Source organism: Equus caballus, chromosome 15 (genome assembly GCF_041296265.1).
Source record: "Equus caballus isolate H_3958 breed thoroughbred chromosome 15, TB-T2T, whole genome shotgun sequence".
Classification (NCBI taxonomy): Eukaryota; Metazoa; Chordata; class Mammalia; order Perissodactyla; family Equidae; genus Equus; species Equus caballus.
Window position 1 is genome coordinate 60,048,808 of NC_091698.1, and position 23,443 is coordinate 60,072,250.

The window sequence follows — 23,443 nt, forward strand, 5'->3', positions numbered from 1 at the left end:
AAATAAGAAGACTAAAATGGCTTAAAGCTGTTATCAGCATCATCTGAGAAGCTATTGGAAATGCAAATTCTCATGCCCAGCGCAGTCCTCCTGAATCAGAAACTCTGAGCATGAGCCCCAGCAATGTGGCTGAACAAGCCTTCCAGGTGATTCTGATTCATACTCAAGTTTGAGAACCACTGGTTTAAAGAAAGCAAAAGATTATTGCTGGAACACTGAACTCAGAGGTCTTCTAATGTTATATAACATATGAAAAAATAGGACAAAACAAATGTATTCATTAAAATATTATTGTTTAGGATAAATTTCTTTTCTAAAGTGCTTATCTTAATAATAAGCATAAGCATTAATAAGGGAATGAAACATCTTCCTTTAACTCTTACTTTGCTGATGCAATTGCAGAGCTCTGTTTATTTCCTTAGAAATAAAGAGTTAAGAAATCTTATTTAGGAGGAGAAAACGTTTTCATGTTTGGGAGGATTAAAAGGGTACTGACATCATTCAAGTCATGAGCCATAATTCTTATTAGATTTTATTGCTACATTCTTTACACAGCTTTGGAAAGTTATTCCTAAGAGCACAAAATATGCACTTAGACTGCACACAGAGAAGGAAAATGCTCTCACAATGAAATTATTTTAGCCTGACCCAATAATATTTGAAAGAGTCAAGACTTGTCCTCTATGTAACATATTTTTAAAAAATAAGAGATGAGATTATACAAATTTGTCTTTTTCAATATCCTTTATAATTTTCCCTCTTAACAGTGGAATTTGGCTATAAAAGATCTAATTTCTGTATACTAAAAGAAATTATTTTTTTTCTTTTCTGGTAGTATAAAAATTGGATGGCTAAAGGGTAAAAAAAATTATAAATTGTAATTGAATTTGGCCTTTAATGACAGTGAATAAAATATACACTTTAGTTCTTATATATCAGAATGTAGTATCTGAAATGTTGGTATGCCTGCTAATCAATAACTTGTGGTAGCATGCTAAAAACTCATCTTCAGTTTCGTTCTTAATGAATTCATTTTTGTTATTTCTGGACCACATCAATTTCCCATGATGCAATGGAAAAAATTGTAACATTGAAAAATTTGAATTAGATCACACACAAAATGTCAACTCACTCAGATTATAATATTAAGGGTTGGCTTATTCATTGAAAAGTGAGAGCCCAACTATGTCCAGAATCTGCAAAGACTGTGTTGGTGATCAGCAAGATGTTTTAGACAATTCAAACAACCTGAAGGAAGTACATTTACTTAGATAAGGATGGAGAGGCTTTCTATCTATCAAGTTTCTTTGCTTTTATTGAAATTAAATCAATTCAGTATTGATGCAATAACAAAATTAAAAAGTTATTAACCGATATATGCGATTTAATATACAAAATCTTTCAAAACATGGGGTTCATTGGAGGAAACAATAAAAAGTCATGCTAGGAGTTTAGTATCCTCCTAGGCAGTAGAGAAGCTCTCACTTATCTGACAGCAACAACTAACAGCTACTACTGCACGAAGCACTCTATACATATTACCCAGTTTAGCCCTTGCCATGAACATGGTGAGGACAGTATTATTAACAGCCCCATTTTATGAACAAAGAAAATGAAGCCCAGAGAGACATAAATGGAAAGGAAAGAAATGATCTGAATCTACACAACTATACATCTGAGACAAAATAGTATGGAGGAATAAACATGGCACTATGGGCCAGGAAACCTGGGTTTTGAATGTTTGACTCTCCCTCGACTTACGCCTTCCTGGATCTCAATTTCCTCTTCGATGTTGTTATGCTTGGAGTGAACTGGGCAAGTTTTGGGGGTGGCCTGATCTCCTGCTATCTCCCTCCACCATAGCTGTGGAAACTGCAAGCGAGAGGATGCTGATGGGAATATTAATTTACCCCATCATTGGCCCCTCCCAAGGACACCGGCCTCTATCTTTGATCACTCTCCTTCCCAGGTCCAGACATGCTCCTTGGTCCCACTCTGGTGAGCCCAAAGCCACTAATCCTTAAGGCAAAGCAAACAGCTTCTCTTGAAGCACTGTGCCAAACCAGTCCACATGGTCTTTCCTCTTCTGACAGGGTAGCAGATTTCCTCCTCTTTCCTTTCAAGGAATGTCAGGGTTTTCAATAAATGTGTAACTTAAATATACCAATGCCCGAGGGCGATGCGGAAGTAAAGCTTGGCTACAATGTGCCACCCTTCAGGAACTTGAAATTCCTAACTGGATACAATCCTGACAGACACTTCAGAAACTCTATCATTCACAGAATCCTAACATTTCAGATCTGAAAAGGAAAATAGTGACTACTTATTCCAACTCTAATGTTTATTAAGCACTGACTGTGTGCTAGGCATTTTACATGCACTGTCCCATTTAAGCCTTATAACAACCTTGTATGAAGTTGAATTATTAATGGTCTCACTTTGCAGATGAGAAAACTAAAGCTCCTAGAGGTTTAATAAGGGACTTGAACTAGATCTGTTTGACTGCAAAGCCCATTATCTTAAACACCATCCAATTTTAAGGCCCAGAGGCTAAGTGGCCTTGGGTCATACAACTGGTTAGTGGTAAACCTGAAACTGGACCTCAGGGGCTTTTTGCACCATATGACACTTATTCCTACTTGAATGGTCTATATTCTTGTAAAAGTGCCCTAAAGAATTATTCAATTTGTCATATAAGCCAAATGGCTGACTCAAAATCAAAGCTGCTAAATTATAATCTACTGGCTAGAGTGAGCACCAGTGAAGAAAGTTTATGTAAATTCTGCATCTATTTATAGTTTAACCCCAACAGGTAAATGCTAAAATCGTGCCTTACTATTGCTGAGGACATGACAAACCAACAAATTCACACATCATTATGAAACAGATGCCTCATCCTTTCCTAATTTCTGCTGACAACCTAAAAATGAAGGCAAAGCAAATCATTAATATACTTGTAGCACAGTGGGGATCACTTTATGGTTTTGTAAGACCTGGCTTGAATTAGCACTCATAAAGAGGTAAATGTTATCAAATTCATTGCTCATTGTCAAATTTACACATCGCTTGTCAACCCCGTCTTCTGTAAAGTTTCACCTGAAGGGCCCATTAAGGATATTACAATATATAAAAAATAGATAGCTTTTCCATTTGACAAAAGGCTTTTAATTTTGTCCTAGTAGTGACGAACCATGGTGGCTGCCATGGAGAACTTCCTTCACCTCACAAATGATTACCCACCAAAATAAGAGTAGTACCCAATAAAATCTGATCTAACAAAATATATGGTGAATTGCTATGCTAAATTGTAGCATTAATTCCTTGAAACAAAAGAAAGTACAAAGGAGCCTTTCCTCAGTGGCTTTAACTTGGCATTTGTTCTCCTCTCCCATACTTCTGCTCCTCATCGTCTTGCCTCTTATTTTCTTTCCCTCCTTCCATTCTCTGCCTCATCTCTACAAAACTCAGAGCTGTGTTTGGTTGTGGGAGGGGTGGAGGTGAAGGGAAAAATCATTTCAACTGGTGTGTAAAACATATCATCACTAATTCACATAGATTGTTCTTTCCCCTGAGGTTCCAACCAGGAGCTTCAGAAGAACTAAAAGTCCTATTTCTTTGCCGCAGGTTATTGCTTTAGGGAAACCAGGAATCACCATGTATTATATTAAAAAGGTAACTTATCACCATTATGATTATTGACAAATATTTGCTGAGCTCACCATGTGGTTGGAACAGTGCCAAATGCTCTATGTTCTTGAGGGCTTTAAGCAAGGAAAATGAGGTATTCCTTTTTTTAGTGGGGATTCCGCTCTGAATCTTAATTTTCAGTGCCCTAATAAGTTTGGGAGATGCATAAAATTATCCCTTATTTCAGAAGTCAATTGTACTTTATTCAGATTTTACTATCTCACTTTTATGAAATGTTATGAATTTTAAAGTGTTTTTCCCAACAAGAGAGAACAAGCCCTCCTTTCTCACTTTATATATAAACTATCCTAACTGACCACATTTGACTTTAAATATCCATGTTAGAAGGACACAAATTCATTTAAAAAACTAAGCATGTGAAAACTATGAGGAGTAAATATTTATAAAGATGGTAATATTCTCTTTCTTGACCTGGGTGGTGGTTACATGGGTGTGTTCACTTTGGATAATTCATCAAGCCATAGACTTATGACTTCTGCATTTTTCTGTAAGGGTATTTACCTCAATAAAATAATTTTATTTTATAATATATATCTATGAAGAGTCCTGACATCTCCTCCCCAAACACATGCAAGCCCACAAACAAAATAACTGATTTCACACAGAGTATTTACTCTCCCTCTCCTAAAGCCCTTACTGCTTGCCCTAGGGACTTTAATTTTTCAGTTTCAATCCTGAGATTTTTTTTTATTTGATTTTTTTTTCCTATTTCTCCCCAAATTCCCCCAGTACATAGTTGTATATTCTTCGTTGTGGGTCCTTCTAGTTGTGGCATGTGGGACGCTGCCTCAGCGTGGTTTGATGAGCAGTGCCATGTCCGCGCCCAGGATTCGAACCAAGGAAACACTGGGCTGCCTGCAGCGGAGCACGCGAACTTAACCACTTGGCCACGGGGCCAGCCCCCTAAGAGATTTTTTTTTTGGGGCCTCCCTCTCATCAGATATTCTCTCTATAGGCTTTTTTCTTAATGGGCTTTCTTCTGTAGACTGGGCATCTATCTTCTCTAACAGGTCCCAGTCGTTTCCTAATATCTCAAAAGCAATGCAAAAATGTTTCCTTTATTTTTTCCTCACAGTCCTATCTCGGTCCACCCTTGCACTGCCCACAAAGCTCCAGGTGTCCGTTCACAAATGCTGGCTAGGTGGCGTTCTCAGGCTCCTCTTCAAGAAGGGCTCATATAATCATAAAATGACTACGCCTCCTGGTATCTCTCTCTATCTGCCTCTATCTCTCTTTCCTTTTCTCACTGTACCTCTGGAACTTGTTTTTCCAGAAAATGAGTCCCACATTTCTTTGCAACTTTAAGGAAAAGTACTGCTATTGGACATTCTTCCATTTTCACTTTGATTTTTATGAGAATTTTCCTGCTGGGTTGTTGTCAAGATCAAATGAAATAATCTACATAAAATACTTAGTACAAGGTGAGGCACATGGTAATCACTCATTAAATAGCAGCTTTTTATTATTATTATTAATAGTAGTATGCTTAGCTAATGTTGTTTTTTGTTTGTTTGTTGTGATAATAAGGTCAACTCAAATTCTTAACCCGTACAAATTATTGTAATGCTGAGGGAATAATAAAATAGCAGCTACAATTTCTTGTGTTCTGTATCAGGTATAAATTAGGCACTCTATAGAAATAGTCTTATTCAAGCCCCTAGCAATCCTATGAAACAGAAATTGGGATCCTATTTTAAAATAAGAAAACTATGCTTTTGTAGGTGTTAAGCCAATTTGCTGGGTCAAGAGCCAGTTAAATTGACTATGGGCATACATTTCCTTCTGAAATAACCACCTTCTTGCAGGAGGTGAATCTTGCCAGATTGTGGCATGACATTCAACCCATCAATAAGAAGCCACTGGCCCCAGTTGGGTACTGTGAGAATTACAGAAGAATCTCAAACCAGACCCAGCCTCAAAGGAGCTGACAGTGGGTAAGTCAACCCTGTTGCAACCTTGTCCATTTTGTCATTCAAACTTAAAGGTTTGCAGGCTTCAAGTACCTAATCTTCCACTATTCTCTGTTTGTTGCCTTTAGCATCTCCTCCATCACCCCAAACCAAGTATCATCGTAGAAAACTGTGACAAACTAACAGACTGAAGTTTATTCTCTCTTGCAAGAATCTTCAGAGGTCTGGGATTCTAGACACTCTCTCCTAAAAATTTCCAGGATAAAATTCCCTTCTTGTTCTACTGCTGGTGTACTCTACAAAAGATGGTAGGTTTAAGCTGATTCAGCCACTACAACTATAACTCCATTGAGCCATGATCAATGCCTCATGTCACTGAAACTAGTTATTGCTATGTCTCTTGTCTTCTGAAAGAGGACCTTCAAAATACTGTTTCTTTTTTAAGAAAGTGAAGGTGGCATATGCCAAGTCTTAAGGGTTACAATCCAATTATACATAGGCAACCCTTAATGACTGTTCTAATAGCAACTACTTCATTTATTTCTCTCCAATTACTCATGTTAGTATCATTATCCAACCTGCTAATGGCTTTCCATGAAGAGGTTATTTATTCATCTACTTGGCTCCAGTTACAGGGGATGCACTGTGTCCCTTGAAGTAGAGCTGGCTTCTTTTTAAGGCTTTGTAGAAGCTTGAACTAGAGAAGGATAAAGCCTTTTTTATGAGAACCATCCTTTATATCAGTTACACTTCTGCTCTGTGACTACCTATTCAAGAATGTCTCCACCATTCAGAATGTGGAAAACATGCCAATGGGAAGCTCAGCTCAATGGCAGTTCTGGCTTTTGCCTTGGGCTGGACACCCACTTATGCACAGTATGACTCAGACTCCCTTCTTGTAACGCCTTATCTCTGGACACCATTCTCCATGAATCCTTTTCTCTATTCGTAATCACTTCTAATCCTTATGCTCCTCTGTCTGACCTTCTCTTCCCACAAAAATCCAGAAAGTATGCACTTAATAAACAAACAAATCCATTGACAAGGATAGATGTATTCCGAGCAGCTTTACCAAAATTCAGCTTCAAACTGGTATTTAGCAAAATTCCAACCAAAATGCTTATTTGTAACTCCAGCCAACTATTTTATTGAAACCAATATGAAGCCAAACATTTTCTGAATGCCTACAAGGCTACAAAAATAATAAATAATGTTTGGCAATCTTTCAAACCTTGGGGGATTCAGAGTCCCAATCCCAGAAAGAACAAGAAGATAAGGTAAAAGGAAGCAGACCTGAAAAAGGTTATTGCTTGCAGAGTGACTCCTACCCAGAAAGCAAAGAGAGGAAATTTGTTTGGGGAACCTTCAGGTGGTCATCACAACTGCTAGGAAATTGGGATACAGAAGCAAGTCATGTTGGAACAGTTCTTATAAGTCCTCTCATCCACCAGCACTTTTTTAGTTGGTTTTTATCGATTTGCTGCCTTTGTTTTGAGTTAATTTCCAAAAGGAGTATTGCAAAAGACACCCAAATGTGACCAAATTAGTACTACTTCAGTACCAGTGTGAGTTTGAGTGCCCAAAGACCTGAGATGTTTCAGAATTTAGACTTGAAGGCTGAGGGAGGACTAGATTTCTAAACATGTCTCAAATGATGGAGTGCTCATATTCATAAAGAAGACAAAACTGCATTATAAATATGCTTATATCAACTCTAGATACCATGGGGTTTTGAGAAACCATAAACATCATGTAAACTCAGAAGCCCCTGACTGTAGAAATAGATACACCTCTTGACCTACACCCTAGTACACTCTGGTACATCAATAATAAATGAGTAGCTTAAGAAAGGTACAAAAAGCAGATATGAAAAACTTCTAGAAAGGAGGAGGATAACAAAGAAGATACAAGCATGAAAAACAAGAGTGGAATTTGGGTAACTTTTTTAAAACCTAGAGGTTGGAAATTTGAAAAAAAATAGAAAAAGTAATTTAGTTAATCATAGCACATGGTGGTAAATTAAAATAAAACTAGAGTTTATTGAGTATCAGATTCTGTACTAGGTAGACATTTTCTCAAATATTATCACATTTAGTTCTTAACAATATCAGACACAAGTATTAACAACACAGAAACTGAGACTCCAAGAAACAAAATAATTTGCCTTAAAGCCCACAGCCAGTAACTGGTAGAACCAGGAATCACACCCATGTCTACCTCGCTCCAAAGCTCACAAGCTTCCCAACACCTTGTGCTCTGTTCCACAGTCAAGCTTGCAGCAGGAAGGATAAACCTTCTAAGTTTTCAGAAGATATCTAAATAATTCCAGTTTTGAATAAATGACACTAGTCTTCAAGGAAATATTAAAATTGTCACTATTTGAACAGATTCAACGACCTGACAGGAATTTTTTTGTTACATCCAAGTACAAATCTATAGAACGTCTCCAGTAGAACTAAGATCACAAATGCATAAATTGCAATGCCTCAAAAGATGCCTGTAGAAACATCTACTATGGATTTAGAGGCCTCCTTCCTTTGGTAATCTCCCTAAAATCTTTGAATAAGATGTATAGATAGCGTTAGAAAAGGCTTACTCCTTGATACTTTATTCTGTTACTACTTTTTTAGTTTATCTGGCCCATTGACTATTTAACCACATTGGCATAGCTTGGTTACCAAAACTACCCTATGCTAGTTTCATCCTTTTTCTTTTTAATTGTCCAACAAAGGCAACCTGGTAAGGTAGGCAAGGTAGCAATGTGTGTGTCTGTGCTTTCCCTTCAGAGCCCTCCCCACTACAGTTGTGGGCATGACATACCCTATTTCAGGTTCACCTGCAGCTATCTCATCTTCCTCATCAATGTATAGTGTTTCCTTTATGATCTTCTTTTTCTATGTTTTCCAGTAGAGGGAAGAAGAACTACATCTTTATTCTTGCTATCTCTTTACAGTCACTTTTCAGTGTTAAACCTAGGGAGAAAGGAAAACCAAACCTAAGGTTAAGAGAAAAGAAAAAATGAACCATCACGCATGTTGCTTTGCAGTTGTGTCATTCATCCTAATGCCTTGAGAGGAAAGACAGGAGAAATGACAAGCCAATGGTTTTTTATTAGGATAAAATCCTCTATTTATTTTCTATTCTGAGCAATTTGACTCCAGAACATAAACTTAGAACTATATTTTAAATGTTAAATTCCAATAAGCAGACATTTTTATTTTTCAAAGAGTATTCTTTTACTTAGGAATTCATATGAAAAACAAGATTTGATTCACTTGTGCTTTCTCACTTGTTTTGTAACTTTATAACTACCTGATTTTTTTTCCATGAAAAGCCATTTTCTAACAGCAAATTATCACTATTCTAATTTTGTCAAGTCTCAGTTATTTAAGGACAAGTTATGAGCTGGAATCGATAATTCTTTGCTTCAATGAATATTTGATTTAGTTCAACAAATTTTATTGAGTACTTGCTAAGTATTAGATGCTATACTGAGAATTGTATGGCTGGGAATATAAAGATGAATAAGCACAGTCCCTACATTTAAAAGTTCACAGTCTACTGATGGAGACAACATGTAAGCAAGAAAACACCATTGTGTATAATGGGTGCCAAAACAGGAAGAGTAAAAGTCGAACAGGATGGCAGAGAAGGGAGACTGAAGAGAGAAAGCAGTGTCTGATATGGGTCTTAGATTCAGCACGTGTGTCAGTCACACAAGGTGTGTATGGCCTGTGCGCATGTGGGTGTATTGGAGGAGGGAGAGAGGAAGCAGAAACCATTCCACATATGGACAAGGCATAACACAGCTCATTGGATTCTTGGAACTTCACGCAGTTTGTTATAGCTGGAGCCTACAGTGTAGGGAAAGAAATGTAGTATGAAATGATGCTAGAGAGAAAGGCAGGGAAAATCCCCGCCAAAGTGTAAATCCCAGCCCCTAACCCAGACCTGCTGAATCTAAATCTGGACTTTCGTCCTGGGGAATCTACATTTGTAACAAGCTCCCCTGGTGCTGCTTATGCTCACTGAAGTTGAGAATCTCCTCAGCAGATGGTGGAGAACCTCTGCAGGCGCAGGCGTCTCCTCCTCCCACCTTTCTTGATTCCTGCCACTGATTGCTCCCTCCCAGTGGACTGAAGGGGCTAAGGCTCATGGCCCAATCAGATGTAGCTATAATAAAGCAGCATGGGCAAAGGGAAGGACACAGAAACTACCATCTAAAAAAGATAGAGACCTGGACCTCCGTTATCACACCTGCCCCTTTGGTGAGTACACGGTCGTTACTTTTTTCACTTATATAATTACTGGTTTTCTTGAGATAAATAAATATTTTAGGATGTTTGGCTTTGGTAGTCCCAAATTCTTTACAAAGCTCGTTTTAAAATGGTTTTCAGATGATTGGTTTTACATTTACCTATACTCCAACTTAATTGTGTTTCACATTACGTAAGGATTAAGTAGAACAAATCCTTTCTAAATGCAAAGATTGTACTTTTATGACATTATATGAAATGCTGCGTATGCCAGAAATGTGTGAAAATAAGGTTCCCATTCAGCAAGAAGAGTAGCTTGATAATGTCTCATCAAGAAAAAAGGAGGAGACAAGATTTCAATGCCAGGTCTTCAGCTGATGCACTCAGTGAAAGAAGCCATGCACCCATATGCCTCTGCTCACAAGATTCTTCTTGCAGATCTAACCTGGATGGCTGTGAGTTGGTTTAATCTCAGCTGGCAACTGTGAGATGTTCATAAATCCCCACAGTGGTCTCTGGGATTATGCTAAACAGAGCAATTTCCTTGCCCTCAAGGACCAAAAGACTTGCATGGCTCCAAAATTAGAGTATCAAATTTCTATTTCATGACCAAGAAAAAAAAAGCTGTATAGTTACTGTTTCTTTCTCAACCTCTTTTAATCATATGCAAATCTTTTTCTCAAGTCCTGTCATAATGGAAAGGCACCCAGCCTTGGGAATTAATTTGCCATTATTAGATTCACATACTATTTATAGTACTCCTTCAATGCTACTTGGTTTGTTTTTGTGCTTTTTTTAAATTGCAACCAAGGGAGTTTGGGTGTTAGAAGCTGAACCTAAAATGTTTTCCTTCTGAAAGCTCCTCCCACTCTATATGTGAATGCTACTCTGTCAAATTCCAAGGAGTTCAAAAGAGGAGAATCTCCTGCCAGGCCCTCTCAAACTTTGCTGCCCAGATTATCACATTGAATTGCCCTTCCTCATTCCTCTATGAATGTTTCCCATTCAACTGTCTTAATTAATATTGAAATTTAGTATCAACTGTGGCTCAGGCTAAGGTTGCCACAAGACTTTTGAGCTGGACCCAACTCCAATTCTTGGTGACCCCTGGAAACGGGCAGAAATCCATATTCTGCAAAAAGAATGAAAATAAATGTAAGGTATTACTGCAGGGTGAAGAAATCAGGGCCAGTTATCTTCCTCATTCACCCAGCAATACAAAACAAATTAGATGGAGCAAATTTGTGATTAAATATAAGACTAACTTTAACAAGAAAAATTATTAAAGATGCTATTTCAAAGGTTTTGACTGACACATAGCTCCTTGGGTATCCTCGGGAAGAGAAGCCTGTGTCTGCCTGATTAAATTACGGATATTTCTGCTACTGAGGCAGATTAGTATAGTATGACCTATTCAGTTTTCTTGCCAGAAATTGATGTTGGGTAGTACGAGGTCATTTTGAAGATTAGTTATCCCCAGAATAACAGTAAAAATATGGAACCAAACCAGAAAATAACACCTCTGGTAAGAAGAGGGCTTCATATTAATCTTCAGGGCTCATTAGGGCCCTTTAAAGCTGCTGAAACTCTCCAAATGTCATCAATATATTCCTGCTAGTTGAAATAACCATTTTTTCAAACATTAAAAAATTCCCAATTCCAATTCTTGGTGACAAATTTTCAAAAAGGATAGAAAATTCTTGTTTCAAAAGGGAAGAAAATGAATGTAATTCAAGAGGGTAAGAAATATTTTTAAAATAGTTGAGTACATGCTATGTGTCAGGAACTGTGCTTGTTGCCATGCTTGTACACGCGGTAAGTATATTGTTGCTGTCTGTAAATGTTCGTACTACCCTCTACTACAAAGGCACCAGGGGAGCTTTTAGAAATGCCAGTGTCAAGGGCTCCACCACAGACGAGTTAAATCAGAATGCCTTGGGGTGGGGCCATCAAAGAGCCACTAGGGGATTCTAATGTGCAGCCAGAGGTGAGAATCATTGTATTTGAGCCCAACAAGAAGTCTGTGGATGGAGTGCACTGAGAGAAAAACTAGTAGGAAATGGGATTCGAGGGTAGCTGGGTGGACCATGATAAGGATTTGGGGTTTTAATGAGAATGGCTTAAGAAGCAAGTGGCAAGTTTTAATTAGAGAAGTGGCATGGCTTGTTTATAGGTAACATAGATCGAATAGGATTTTCTGAGAACCTAATCATTTATAAACTCTCTCTAAAAAGAAATACTTATCATGGGTTCCAAACAACTTCCTTGCAATTAAACTTTAGGAGTGTAGACCACAGGATAAGCTGGTTCCTACCAAGAGGAGAGCTAGTATGAGAGAATAAAAAGAAAACTGGCTCAGGAATCAGGAGCCCCAACTCCTTTGGGCAACTAATTAGTTGTGTTGCTGTTTTTAGAAAAAAGTCACCTATCTTTTCAACCATATAGAATCTGACCCTCTTTTTTTTTTTTTAAACTTAAAAATTCCAGAATTGTATCTTGGTGGTAATAAGCATCAAAATAAGGGATGGATTTGGCATCTCTGTCAATGAAACATTCAAAACTCTATTGTTAGATGGGGTTTGTTTATGCCAGTCCTAACTGAAGATGGAGTACAACAGCCTTTTAGTAGTGAGGCTCTCTCTTGCTCCCTATCTGAGATCTTGTTAGGGCTCCTAGGAACTAAGTCCTCACCTCAATCACCAGCATCTACAGAGTGGCACTTGTTACTCCTCCTCCACCTACACCAGGAAGACTGTGTAAGTCAAAGTGGAATCTGCCAGCCTCTCTCCAAGAGCAGGCAGGCAGAGCCTATTGCCAGTCTATAGGTCTGCATCTTAGATGTGTACTTAATCTGTGATTGTAAGCTGTTACAGTAAGCTTGAAGTCTATTTCTGCTCAATACAGGTGGCCATGTTCCCTTCATCTGTCAGCCTATGTGTTCCTGTTTGACCATAGATCCCAACTCACTGAGGCTCTGAGCATTGCTCATGTCAGATCTCACCTCTAGGCCTGGAGTTGGCTTTGCCCTCAGGAGCCACAGTGACCATGTGCCTCCCACATCCCTTAGGTATTTGGGGTCCCATGCAAAGAGCATCCCAAGATTGTCTCTTTAGATGCTGCCTGATTCTGCCCTGATCAGGTGTCCTAGCACATACTGCAAAACAACCTGTGGTGCCCAAAGCTTGTACTGTGAGTGTTCTCTAAGCATCCTGACTTCCTCTCCAGGTATAGACTTCCAGCCCCCGGGTGCCCCACCATCACCCAGCCCAGGTGCCTACCAGAGTGGCAGAAGTCCAGAGGTCAAATGATTTCTCCATTGATTTCCTGCCTTTCCATACTACCTGTCAGTTTCCCAACTGAGAAAAGTTCCCCTCCTGAGCTCATTCCCACAGACAACTCTAAACTGTGCCTCCGTAGTGCTAGAAATCAACATTTCTCCTGGACTAAAAAGTCAAGTAAGATTTCCAGCCCTGTCTAAGGCTGGTGCTGGGGGCTCAGCTGGCTCAGGAGGCTGACCTGGCACTTCAGTTGTTGTAGGGAGCCTTGTGCTGCGGGGAAGCCCCAACTTGAAAGCAGGTTTTACTCCGTTATTGAGAAGAAGCTAGCCGGATGGCACCCTTCTGCCTTTGAAGGACTTTATTGTCCTCTGCATCTGAATAGATGTGGTAAGGAATATGAGCAGGCTCAAATCAGGTCAGTAAAAGTTCCATCTACGACCAAGAAGGCCTGTGAAGTCACTGAGAGTCAAAGCAGCTGGGGACATCCTAGCAGCACCCCCATAAAAGCTGTGAAATGGCTCCAGGCTCACAGTGTCTGTCTTCCGTAGACATACAGATTAGAATTTTCTGTGACCCTCCCCCATGCTGTACCACTGCAGGATGAATAGTTTTTGAATGCCCAGAAAGTCGATCTTTGTCTTCCTTTTCAAAACCCCACTCCAAAAAAAGAGCAAAAATCGAAACCAAAACAACAAAACTAATAAAACAAAAATGGCTTATATTTTCAATGATCATTGCAAGGTCTCCAAACTCTAAAGCAGACCGTCTTACCCAAGCCACAGCTGTCTTCCATTAAGGTAGAGCCTGATTAAATAAACCTTTCCTGATTACAGACAATCTTGTATCAGCTAGAACCCCTCATATTGGCAACCTGGCTAGGTACACAATTTGTGCCAATATTGCCAATTCCTCTGAGTAATCCTCAAAGCCCAAACTTCTAAATAACCACACTCTCCTTTGGGGGTTATGACATTATTTAATTCATATTCTCAAAACCTGCTGCACCAGCACCCCACACTCTACTAGCAATGAACATGGTGGCCTGGAGTGGGTAAGGATGGGGAAGGTGCTAAGCTCAGCCAACATGCTTTACCAAGAAGAAACCCTAGCTTTAAGTTCTGCTCCCCATAAAATAGAGCTGCTTTTCATTTTCCATCCAACAAGTACTTAATGCCAATGAGGTACCAGGCTCTGTACTGAGAATATAGCAATGAACAAGCCATCCTTGCCCTCAATCTAGAGGAGGAGTTGGTCAGTAAATTAATCATGTAAATATCTCCATTGTGATTACAGGTGGTTAACTGCTATGAGCAAAGGATAGGGAGACCTCATCTAGACTGAAAGTGAGGTAGAGACTTGAAGAATGAGTAGGAGTTGCGTGAGCAGAATGGTGAAAATCTTGGGAGAAGGGAGGAGTTTAATTAATTCTAGGAACAGATAAGGCTGCACCCTGGTTGACTGACAGTCTTGTCACCTGGAATGGACATACCAGAAGAATCTCTCTAGAAAAATCTCTGGGAAATACTCTGGAAAGGGTGACCTTCTGCTTTTTAGTTCTATTACAGATCCTTCAATTACTGGAAGATGCCTTTAGCCTATATAATACTCTAAAGATTGCTCAAAATTGTGACCTGGATTTTAGGATTCTCCTGTTTTATGGTGGCCTATCTCTGAGTTGTCTTCCCTTACTACCATTTTGTACTGTCTACAGGCATACTAGCCATATTTCCAGACTCAAGTAATACAGAGAATGGCAGAGTTTCTATTCTATGATTTTTCTGGGGTGAAAGGAAATGAAAATGGGAAGTTGCAAACGTACTCCTAAAAGATCTCTAGTAATATAACGATGTCTAACAAGCAACATTCCTGAACTCCAATAATTATTACTGGACGTGCACTTCTCTAGGTGCTTCATTCTGGCCTTTTTCCTTTTAAATCATCACACTTACTTATCACAGTCCTGTTTAAGATCACCTGTTTCCAATAGGCCACATAGTCTAAGACCAGGCTAGAGCAGTGGTTCTCAAATTATCTCCCTGGACTACATCACCAGTGAACTTATTAAAAATGCCAATTCTTGGGGCTGGCCCGGTGGTGCAGTGGTTAAGTTTGCATGCTCTGCTTCGGCAACCCAGGGTTTGCTGGTTCAGATCCCAGGCACAGACCTACACACGACTTATCAGGCCATGCTGTGGCAGCAGCCCACATAAAAAATAGAGGAAGATTGGCACAGATATTAGCTCAGTGACAATTGTCCTCAAGCAAAAAGAGGAAGATTGGCAATAGATGTTAGCTCAGGGTCAATCTTCCTCACCAAAAAAATATAATAATAAAAGCCAGTTCTTGAGCCCTGTTCCAGATCTACTAAACCAGAAACTCTGAGTGTGTGTCCCAGCAATCAGTATTTTCACAAGCCCTCTGGCTAATTCTCCTACATGCTCAAGTTTGATAACCACTGGCCTATATAGGTCCTTTCATTCATCTCCGTGAATCCCTCTTTCCCCACCTGATTCCCTGCAGCAGTTTGTAATGAAAGATGATATTGCCATATCTAATCATCCCAACCACCATATCCCAGTCCTCAGGTTTTCCAAAAAACTTGTTGAATTCTTATATTAGGCACTCCAAATAGTCAATAGAAGCTTAGAGTCATGACATGGGGGAAGTTGGGCTCCTTTCCTGTTACTTTTGGTAAATGACACTACTTAGAGAAAATCCCACAGAGCATATCTGCAATAATCAAATCTTGAGGGAAGAACCCTGTTCTTCACCCACTTTTATTTCCTTATCACATTCTTCCCACCTCACAAAATGACACATCACCAACTAATTTTCCAGCCACTGCTAGAGTTGTTAACTCAGTTTCCTAATCTGTCAAATCTAGCTGCAAAAACAAAAACTATACCTACAGAGACCATGAAAGCTGTAGGGGAATATCATGGTGGCTGACTTTTCAGGTACTTCTCCTGGGGTTCCTCCTCTAACAGAGGTCTTTAGGGTCCCCAATACCATTCTGCTTACAAGTCCTCTGGCTTTACTGAATTACTCTCTGAAAAGCATATAAACTTTAATAGAATATCTAAACAATTGAGATAACACACTTGATCATAGATAAGAACTCTAGAAAGAGAGACAATAAGCTGGAAATTATGTCCCTGGACTACTTTAATGTATTCTAAAATTTTGCCATCTGTAAAATAAAAAATATGGTAAAACCTTAACTCTCAGGCCTACTTGAGATCCAGATAAATGAAGACAGACAGATACCAATCAGTGGACTTTCCAGTCTCCATTCTGTGATCTCCACCTCTCAACTCCAATTCCATTCCACTTCCAAATTCCCTACCCAGTTATTTCCTAGCCTTTATATCCAAAATAGCCTATGTAAAACAGAAGTTCCATTGAACAGAAGGGTGGATTTGCTAATACAAAAGCCTTTCATTCATTCTATATTTGGGAGTATTCTAGAGGATTAATTACAATTTCCTAATTAATCCAAAGCTGACCTGCAAAATGATCAATAAGGTAGAAAACCAGTAACATTCTTGGGATTGTGTGGTTGGCCACTAATTCTTCTTGGTGTCATGTGCCTCCTATATCTACTAACTCTAATTCTAACCTTATCATTTCAGTGAGCTGAAATTCTAGTGTGGTTAAAAAGACATGATAAACTTGTCTTGAAAATGTAGGATAAACATGAAGTTTATCCTAATCAGTTAATCTGAATCTGAAATTAGATGACCATCAGATTGTCTCATTCAAATCTACCTTAGGATTTTAATATTTTTAAAATTATCATCAGAAAACAGGAATAAGGGGCTGGCCCAGTGGCATGGTGGTTGAGTTCGCATGCTCCGCTTCAGTAGCCCTGGGTTTGCAGGTTCAGATCCCAGGCATGGTCCTAGCATGGCTCATTGGGCCACACTGTGGCAGCATCCCATATAAATTAGGGGATTACTGGCACAGATGTTAGCTCAGCAACAATTTTCCTCAAGCAAAAAGAGGAGAATTGGCAAGAGATGTTAGCTCAGGGCCAATCTTCCTCACACACACACACACACACACACAAACCAAAAAAATAGGCTTAAGGAAAGCTATTTGTAAAATATGCTTTCTAAAAAATACTTTTATCCATACTAGTTTACCATGAAATAAATGATTACAATAATTGAGTCTTACACATATTATATTTACAATGTCTCTCTTGATAAATTGGGGAAATTATTCATTAGTGTGACTTCGGATTGATTTATTACATGACATGTTAAGAGTTACTTAATTGCAAATTTCATATGTAGGAACAAAAGTGAACAAAGTTGCTTCATTTGGAAATAAATTATACTTAATATAAATTATTACAGTGTTTTTGATGTCGCAGATACTGCATCAGGAACTGATTGGATAAGAATCAGTCACCATCAGTTCCTAATGCATTGCCTTCAGCATCTAAACAAGCATCAGTTTTACTGTGATGTGATTATAGTTATAGAATAAAATAAGCCTAAGAGAAATGTTTCTAAGAGATGTGGTCCCAAGATGCTAAAACACCTATCATTAGCCTACCACTCTTACTAATTTATCACTGATACCAGAGAAGTTAATCTAGTTTCAAGTTTATGCCTCTAATACGCTTGTATCTTCCTTGCTAAATATATTACTAAATAAAACAGCATTAAAGTTGCTGATCAGTTTTATAAATTGGAAGAAAAATGAGTAGACTTTTTTTCTTTGCTATCTTTTTTTCCTTTCTTTGCTATCTTTGCTTATCTTTTTTTTAACTTAGTTTATGGAGTTTAAATAAGTATTGTTATTTGAATAGAGATTATTTCCTACTATTACCACTAAAATAAATGTTATAAGAAAAAAATGCTACAAAGCAATTACTATAAAAGATAACATGTTGGTTAAATTCTGCTTTCAACTGGCCTAAATTCATTTGTACTTTCAGTATTTTTTAGTTGAAGGGACAAGCAAGTTCATTTTACTGCACTTCCTAATTCATTAATCAAACATTCATTGAGCACCTATTATGTGCCTGCTGCCATTCTATGCACTTGTGATACAGCAGTGAGCAAAGTCGCCAACCTAATGGGGCTTACATACCAGTGAAGGGAGCATGCTAAAACCCAATTTATAATAGTCTGTGTGAAATCAAGAGTTTTCAGAGGAGCAACAGTCCTGAAATAGATATACTTTAACATGGAATGAACATTATTGTGTACAGGCAATAATATAACTTTTGTGTCTACTTGTAAAATAAATTTAATAAACAATTTAAGTTAATTACAATATAGTATATACTATGTATATTTTCGTAGTCTCAGCTGAATATGTTCCCCAAAGGGAGAAAAGGCTACTATGCAGGATCTCTAAATAGTAATTCCTGCAGGTAATATGAGACATAAATTTAATGATTATTAAATTTAAATATAACCCAAATATGCACCATATGGCCTAGTTCCAATAGAGTTGTTAGATCATAAGAAACACAGGCCAATGACCACAAGTAATTGTAAAAAATAATCCCCACTTCTAGTCATATCTGACAAGGATTATTAAAGGAAAAACAATTCATAAACTTCAGCAATACTTCTAGGAATCTCCTCTCTTATTCTTAATGCCCCCACAGTTGCTCTGGAGCCTCTCAATCTCAATTCTCTAACCTTTGCCATCTGTAAAAGCCCAAGCCCACCAGGCTTTTCTATATCTTTTTCCCTCTCCTCTCCTTCTGCCTCCCCCATTCTCTGAAAACTCTCTCTCTCCCTCTCTTCCCACCCTCTAAGACTCTACAGAATCAGACCCTAGCTTTCCTTTCAGCCAGTTTCTTCCATTCTTCCCTGTTTGCCATACCCAAATCTGCTCCATTCTCCAGACATTCATATAACTAATTTTCTCACTTAAGTCTCTGCTCCTTTTCAGAAACACCTTCCCCAACTATCCTATTGAAAATAGCCCCTCAATCTATCACCCTCTATGCCCTTGCCTGGCTTTATTTTTCCTCATACTACCTATCACTACTTGGCATTGTGTTGTGTACGTGTTTGTTTGGTTTTTTTATCATCCGTCTTCCTCACCAGAATGTAGGTGCCTTGAGGGCTGGGACTGTGTAGTGTTCACTGTGGTATCCCTAGCACCTAGAAGATTTACTGGCACATAGCAGGCTCTTAGTAACTGTTTGAATAAATGAGTTGTTTGTACTAGAAATCATTATTTTAATTTTTCTTTCCAGGGCAATAGTGCATACCTGAATATGAAAGTTTAGAAACCTTCCTAATTACATCCTCAGGCCTTTTCTCTATCTATGGTCTCTCCTGAGGGGATAGGGAGTTTTGGTATCGAGTCCCAGATCTTTAAAAACTATCTATATGCTAATGAATCAGAAATTCATATCTCTAGCCTTGACTATTCCCTGAGCTCTAGACCAATATACCCAACTCTTGGATTGGATTGATTGGAATAGGATCCTGAAAGTTGAAGTGGGGACGTGTGGGAAGACCCTGATGAAGCTGAGAACCTCGAGCCCCTAAATTCTAAAGAGTCTTCTTTGCCAATGGGAGTGGCCTCTCCACCCTACCTCCCACCCCCATCTGAGGCAATTAACCCTATACTGCCTAAGGAATCTGTAACGGTCTCCACTGAGGCAATTTCCATGCAAGACAATTCTGGGTCTCTTTAGGACCTACTCCTCACCTAAGATATAACTTTGCTTCTAGATCTATAACTAGATACAAGTACCAGAAGGTTCTAAAGTTGAAATACAAAGTGTGACCCATGAGGAGGCATGCTAGACTCCAAAAGACCTACTTGAGTTTTCTAACTCATACAGACAAAATCCAGGGAATATGTGTGGGAAAGAATAGTAAGAGTGAGGGACAATGGTGGAAGGAATATAAAGTTGAATCAGGCTGAATTTACTGATATGGGCTCACTGAGTAGAGATTCTGCATTTATTGTGCAGCGTGGAGAGTTAGAAGGGGCTCTAACAGTCTGTTTGGTTGGTTGGCCAAAGCATGGACCAAAAGGTGGTCCACAGTAAGCGAGTTTTGGCTTAACGTAGAGGAAGGGATTCAAAGACTTAGGGAGATTGGAATGTTAGAGTGGATTTGTCATTTAAGACCTGCTCATCCACCCTGGGAGTATCCAGAGAAATACTTTTCAACATGACTATGAGAAATAAACTCATGCAGGATCCTTGAAGAACTCTGTGATCACTCTTATCTGTAGGCCAGACCTAACTGTGGGAACTGCAGTCACTGAATTGGGAAACCTAAATGTGATGGGAGTAATTGGATCCCCAGGTGGCGGGGGCCAATTGGCAGCACTCAACCACAAGAGGCAAAGTGAGCATGATTACCATAAGGGACAGCAGAGTCAAAGCAGCATTCAGGATAGCCTGACTCTTGCAGACCTATGGTGTTGGCTACTTAATCATGATCTTCCTAGAAATGAAATAGATAGGAAGCCTACAAATTCTTACTTATCTGTATACGCAGAAAAGTTCTAGGTCACGTGAACAAAAGTCTAACCTGAAACATAAAAATAGAGAGTCATGACCCTCAATCAATTTCCAGAGTTGAGCCAATTTACAGACCCAGAACCCGTTGAATGAAGGAGAGGCTAGGTAACCTTGAGGAAGAGCCCCTGTATTCTGCCAAAAATTTATACTGTTAATCTTTCTCCCAGCCATACCCAAAGCCTTTTACCAGGGTAACTGTGTATTGAGGAAAGGAAATAATCAGACCTTTTGAGGACTACTGGACACTAGCTCTGAACTAACACTAATTCCAGGAGAATCAAAACGTCACTGTAGGCCCTCCAGTCAGAGTAGGGGCTTATGGAGGTCAGGTGATCAATGGAGTTTTAGCTCAGGTCTGTCTCATAGTAGGCCCAGTGGGGACCTATCCTGTGCTTATTTCCCCATTTCCAGAATGCATACTTTGAACAGATGTACTCAGCAGCTGGCAGAATTCCCATATTGGTTCCCTGACCATAATTGGCTATTATGGTGGGAAAGACTGCGTGGAAGCCACTAGAACTGCCTCTACCTAGGAAAATAGTAAACCAAAAGCAATGCCTCACTCCTGGTGGGACTGCAGAGATTAGCGCCTTCATGAAGGACTTGAAAGTAGCAGGAGCGGTGATTCCCACCACATCCCCATTCAACTCACTTATTTGGCCTTTGCAGGAGACAGATGGATCTTGAGGAATGACAGTGGCTTACTGTAAGCTTAACCACGTGCTGACTCCAATTATAGCTGCTGTATCAGATGTAATTTCATTGCTCAAGGAAATTAACACATCCCCTGGTACCTGGTATGCAGCTATTGATCTAGCAAATACTTCTTTCTCCTTCTCTCTCAATGAGGATCACCAGAAGCAATTTTCTTTCAGCTGGTAAGGCCAGCAATACATCTTCACTGTCTACCTAAGGCGTATATCAACTGTCTAGCCCTATGTCATAATTTAGTTCACGGAGATTTTGGTCACCTTTCCCTTCCACATGATGTCACCCTGATCCATTACATTGATAACATTATGGTGATTGAGCCCAGTGAGCAGGAAGTAGCAACTACTCTAAGCTTATTGATAAAAATTCAGGAGCCTTCCACCTCTGTGAAATTTCTAGGGGTCCAGTGGTATGGGGCATGTCAAGAAAGCTCTTCTAAGGTGAAAGATAAGTTGTTGCATCTGGCTCCTCCTACAGCTAAAAAAGAGGCACGATACATAGTGGGCCTCTTTGGATTTGGAGGCAAATATTTCTGATTTGGGTGTGTTAATCCAGCCCATTTACCAAGTGACCTAAAAAGCTGATAGTCTTCATTGGAAATCAGAACAAAAGAAGATTTTGCAACAGGACCAGGCTGCTGTGCAAGCTGCTCTGCTACTTGGGCCACATGATCCAGCAGATCCAATGGTGCTTGAAGTGTCAGTGGCAGATACGGATGTTCTTTGGAGCCTTTCACAGGCCCCTATTGGTGAATTGCAGTGCAGGCCCTTAGGGTTTTGGTGCAAAGCCCTGCCATCCTCCACAATTACTGTCCTTTGAAAAATGGCTTTCAGCCTGCTACTGAGCCTTAAAGACTGAATGCTTAACCATGCGCCATCAAGTCACCATGTGACCTGAGCTGCACATGATGAACTGAGTATTAGCTGATCCACCAATCCATAAAGTTGGGCATGAACAGTGGCACTCCGTCATCAAATGGAAGTGGTATGTATGTGATCTGGCCCAAGTTAGGTCCTGAAGGCACAAGTAAGTTATATGAACAAGTGGCCCAAATGCCCATGGTCTCCTCTCCTGCTACACTGCCTTCTCTCTCCCAGCCTGAACCTATGTTCTCATGGAGAGTTCCCTACGATCAGTTGACAGAGGAAGAGAAGACTCAGGCCTAGTTTACAGATGGTTCTGCACCATATGCAGGTACCACCCGAAAGTGGACAGCTGCAGCACTACAGCCTCTTTCTGGAACATCTTGAAGGACAGTGGGGAAGGGAAATCCTTCCAGTGGGCAGAACTTCAAGCAGTGCACACTTTGGTTGGAAGGGGAAATGACCAGATGTGCAATTATATACTGATTCATGAGAAGTTGCCAATGATTTGGCTGGATGGTCAGGGATTTGGAATGAATGTGATTGGAAAACTGATAACAAGGAAATTTAGAGAAGAGGTATGTGAATAGACTTCTCTGAATGGGCAAAAAATGTGAAGATATTTGTGTGCCACGTGAATGTTCACCAACAGGTGACTTCAACAGGGGGTGATTTTAATAATCAAGTGGATAAAATGACTCATTTATGGATACCAGTCAGCTTCTTTCCCCAGCCACTCTTAACACACAATGTGTTCATGAACAAAGTAGCTATGGTGGCAAGGATGGAGGGTTTACATGGGCTCAGCAACATGGATTTCTACTTACCAAGGCTGACCTGGCTACAGTCACTGCTGAGTGCCCAATCTGCCAGCAGCAGAGACCAACACTGAGTCCCAATATGGCACCATTCTCTAGGGTGATCAGCCAGCTATCTGGTGACAGGTTGATTACATTGGACTGCTTTTGTCGTGGAAGGGGCAGTGTTTTGTTCTTACTGGAATAGACACTTATTCTGGATATGGACTTACCTTCCCTGCATGCAATGCTTCTGCCAAAAGTACCATCTGTGGACTTATAGAATGCCTTATTCACCGTTATGGTATCCCAAAGGGATTTCTTCTGATGAAGGAACTCACTTCACAGCAAAAGAAGTGCAGCAATGGGCCCATGCTCATGGAATTCTTACCACATTCCCCACC

General features: G+C 39.6%; 1 long non-coding RNA gene and 2 other non-coding genes across 6 annotated transcripts in view; 2 read left to right on the forward strand and 1 right to left on the reverse strand.

Annotated features, from left to right (window-relative positions):
- Positions 1-23,443, reverse strand: part of LOC138917691 (uncharacterized) — a 389,144-nt gene that overhangs the window by 81,577 nt on the left and 284,124 nt on the right. The window contains exon 5 of one of the 4 annotated variants that reach the window (XR_011426069.1): positions 4,766-8,590. The exons of 2 other annotated variants lie outside the window; for them this stretch is intronic. This is a non-coding gene — a long non-coding RNA (uncharacterized lncRNA). Of the gene's footprint in view, positions 1-4,765; positions 8,591-23,443 lie in introns of those variants that run through there. One more of the 4 variants, XR_011426070.1, reaches the window with a different exon arrangement.
- On the forward strand, positions 10,341-10,398 carry MIR216A (microRNA mir-216a). Its single transcript, NR_032945.1, has one exon. It is a non-coding gene; the product is annotated as a microRNA mir-216a (primary transcript).
- On the forward strand, positions 17,532-17,588 carry MIR217 (microRNA mir-217). The gene has a single exon (NR_032947.1). It is a non-coding gene; the product is annotated as a microRNA mir-217 (primary transcript).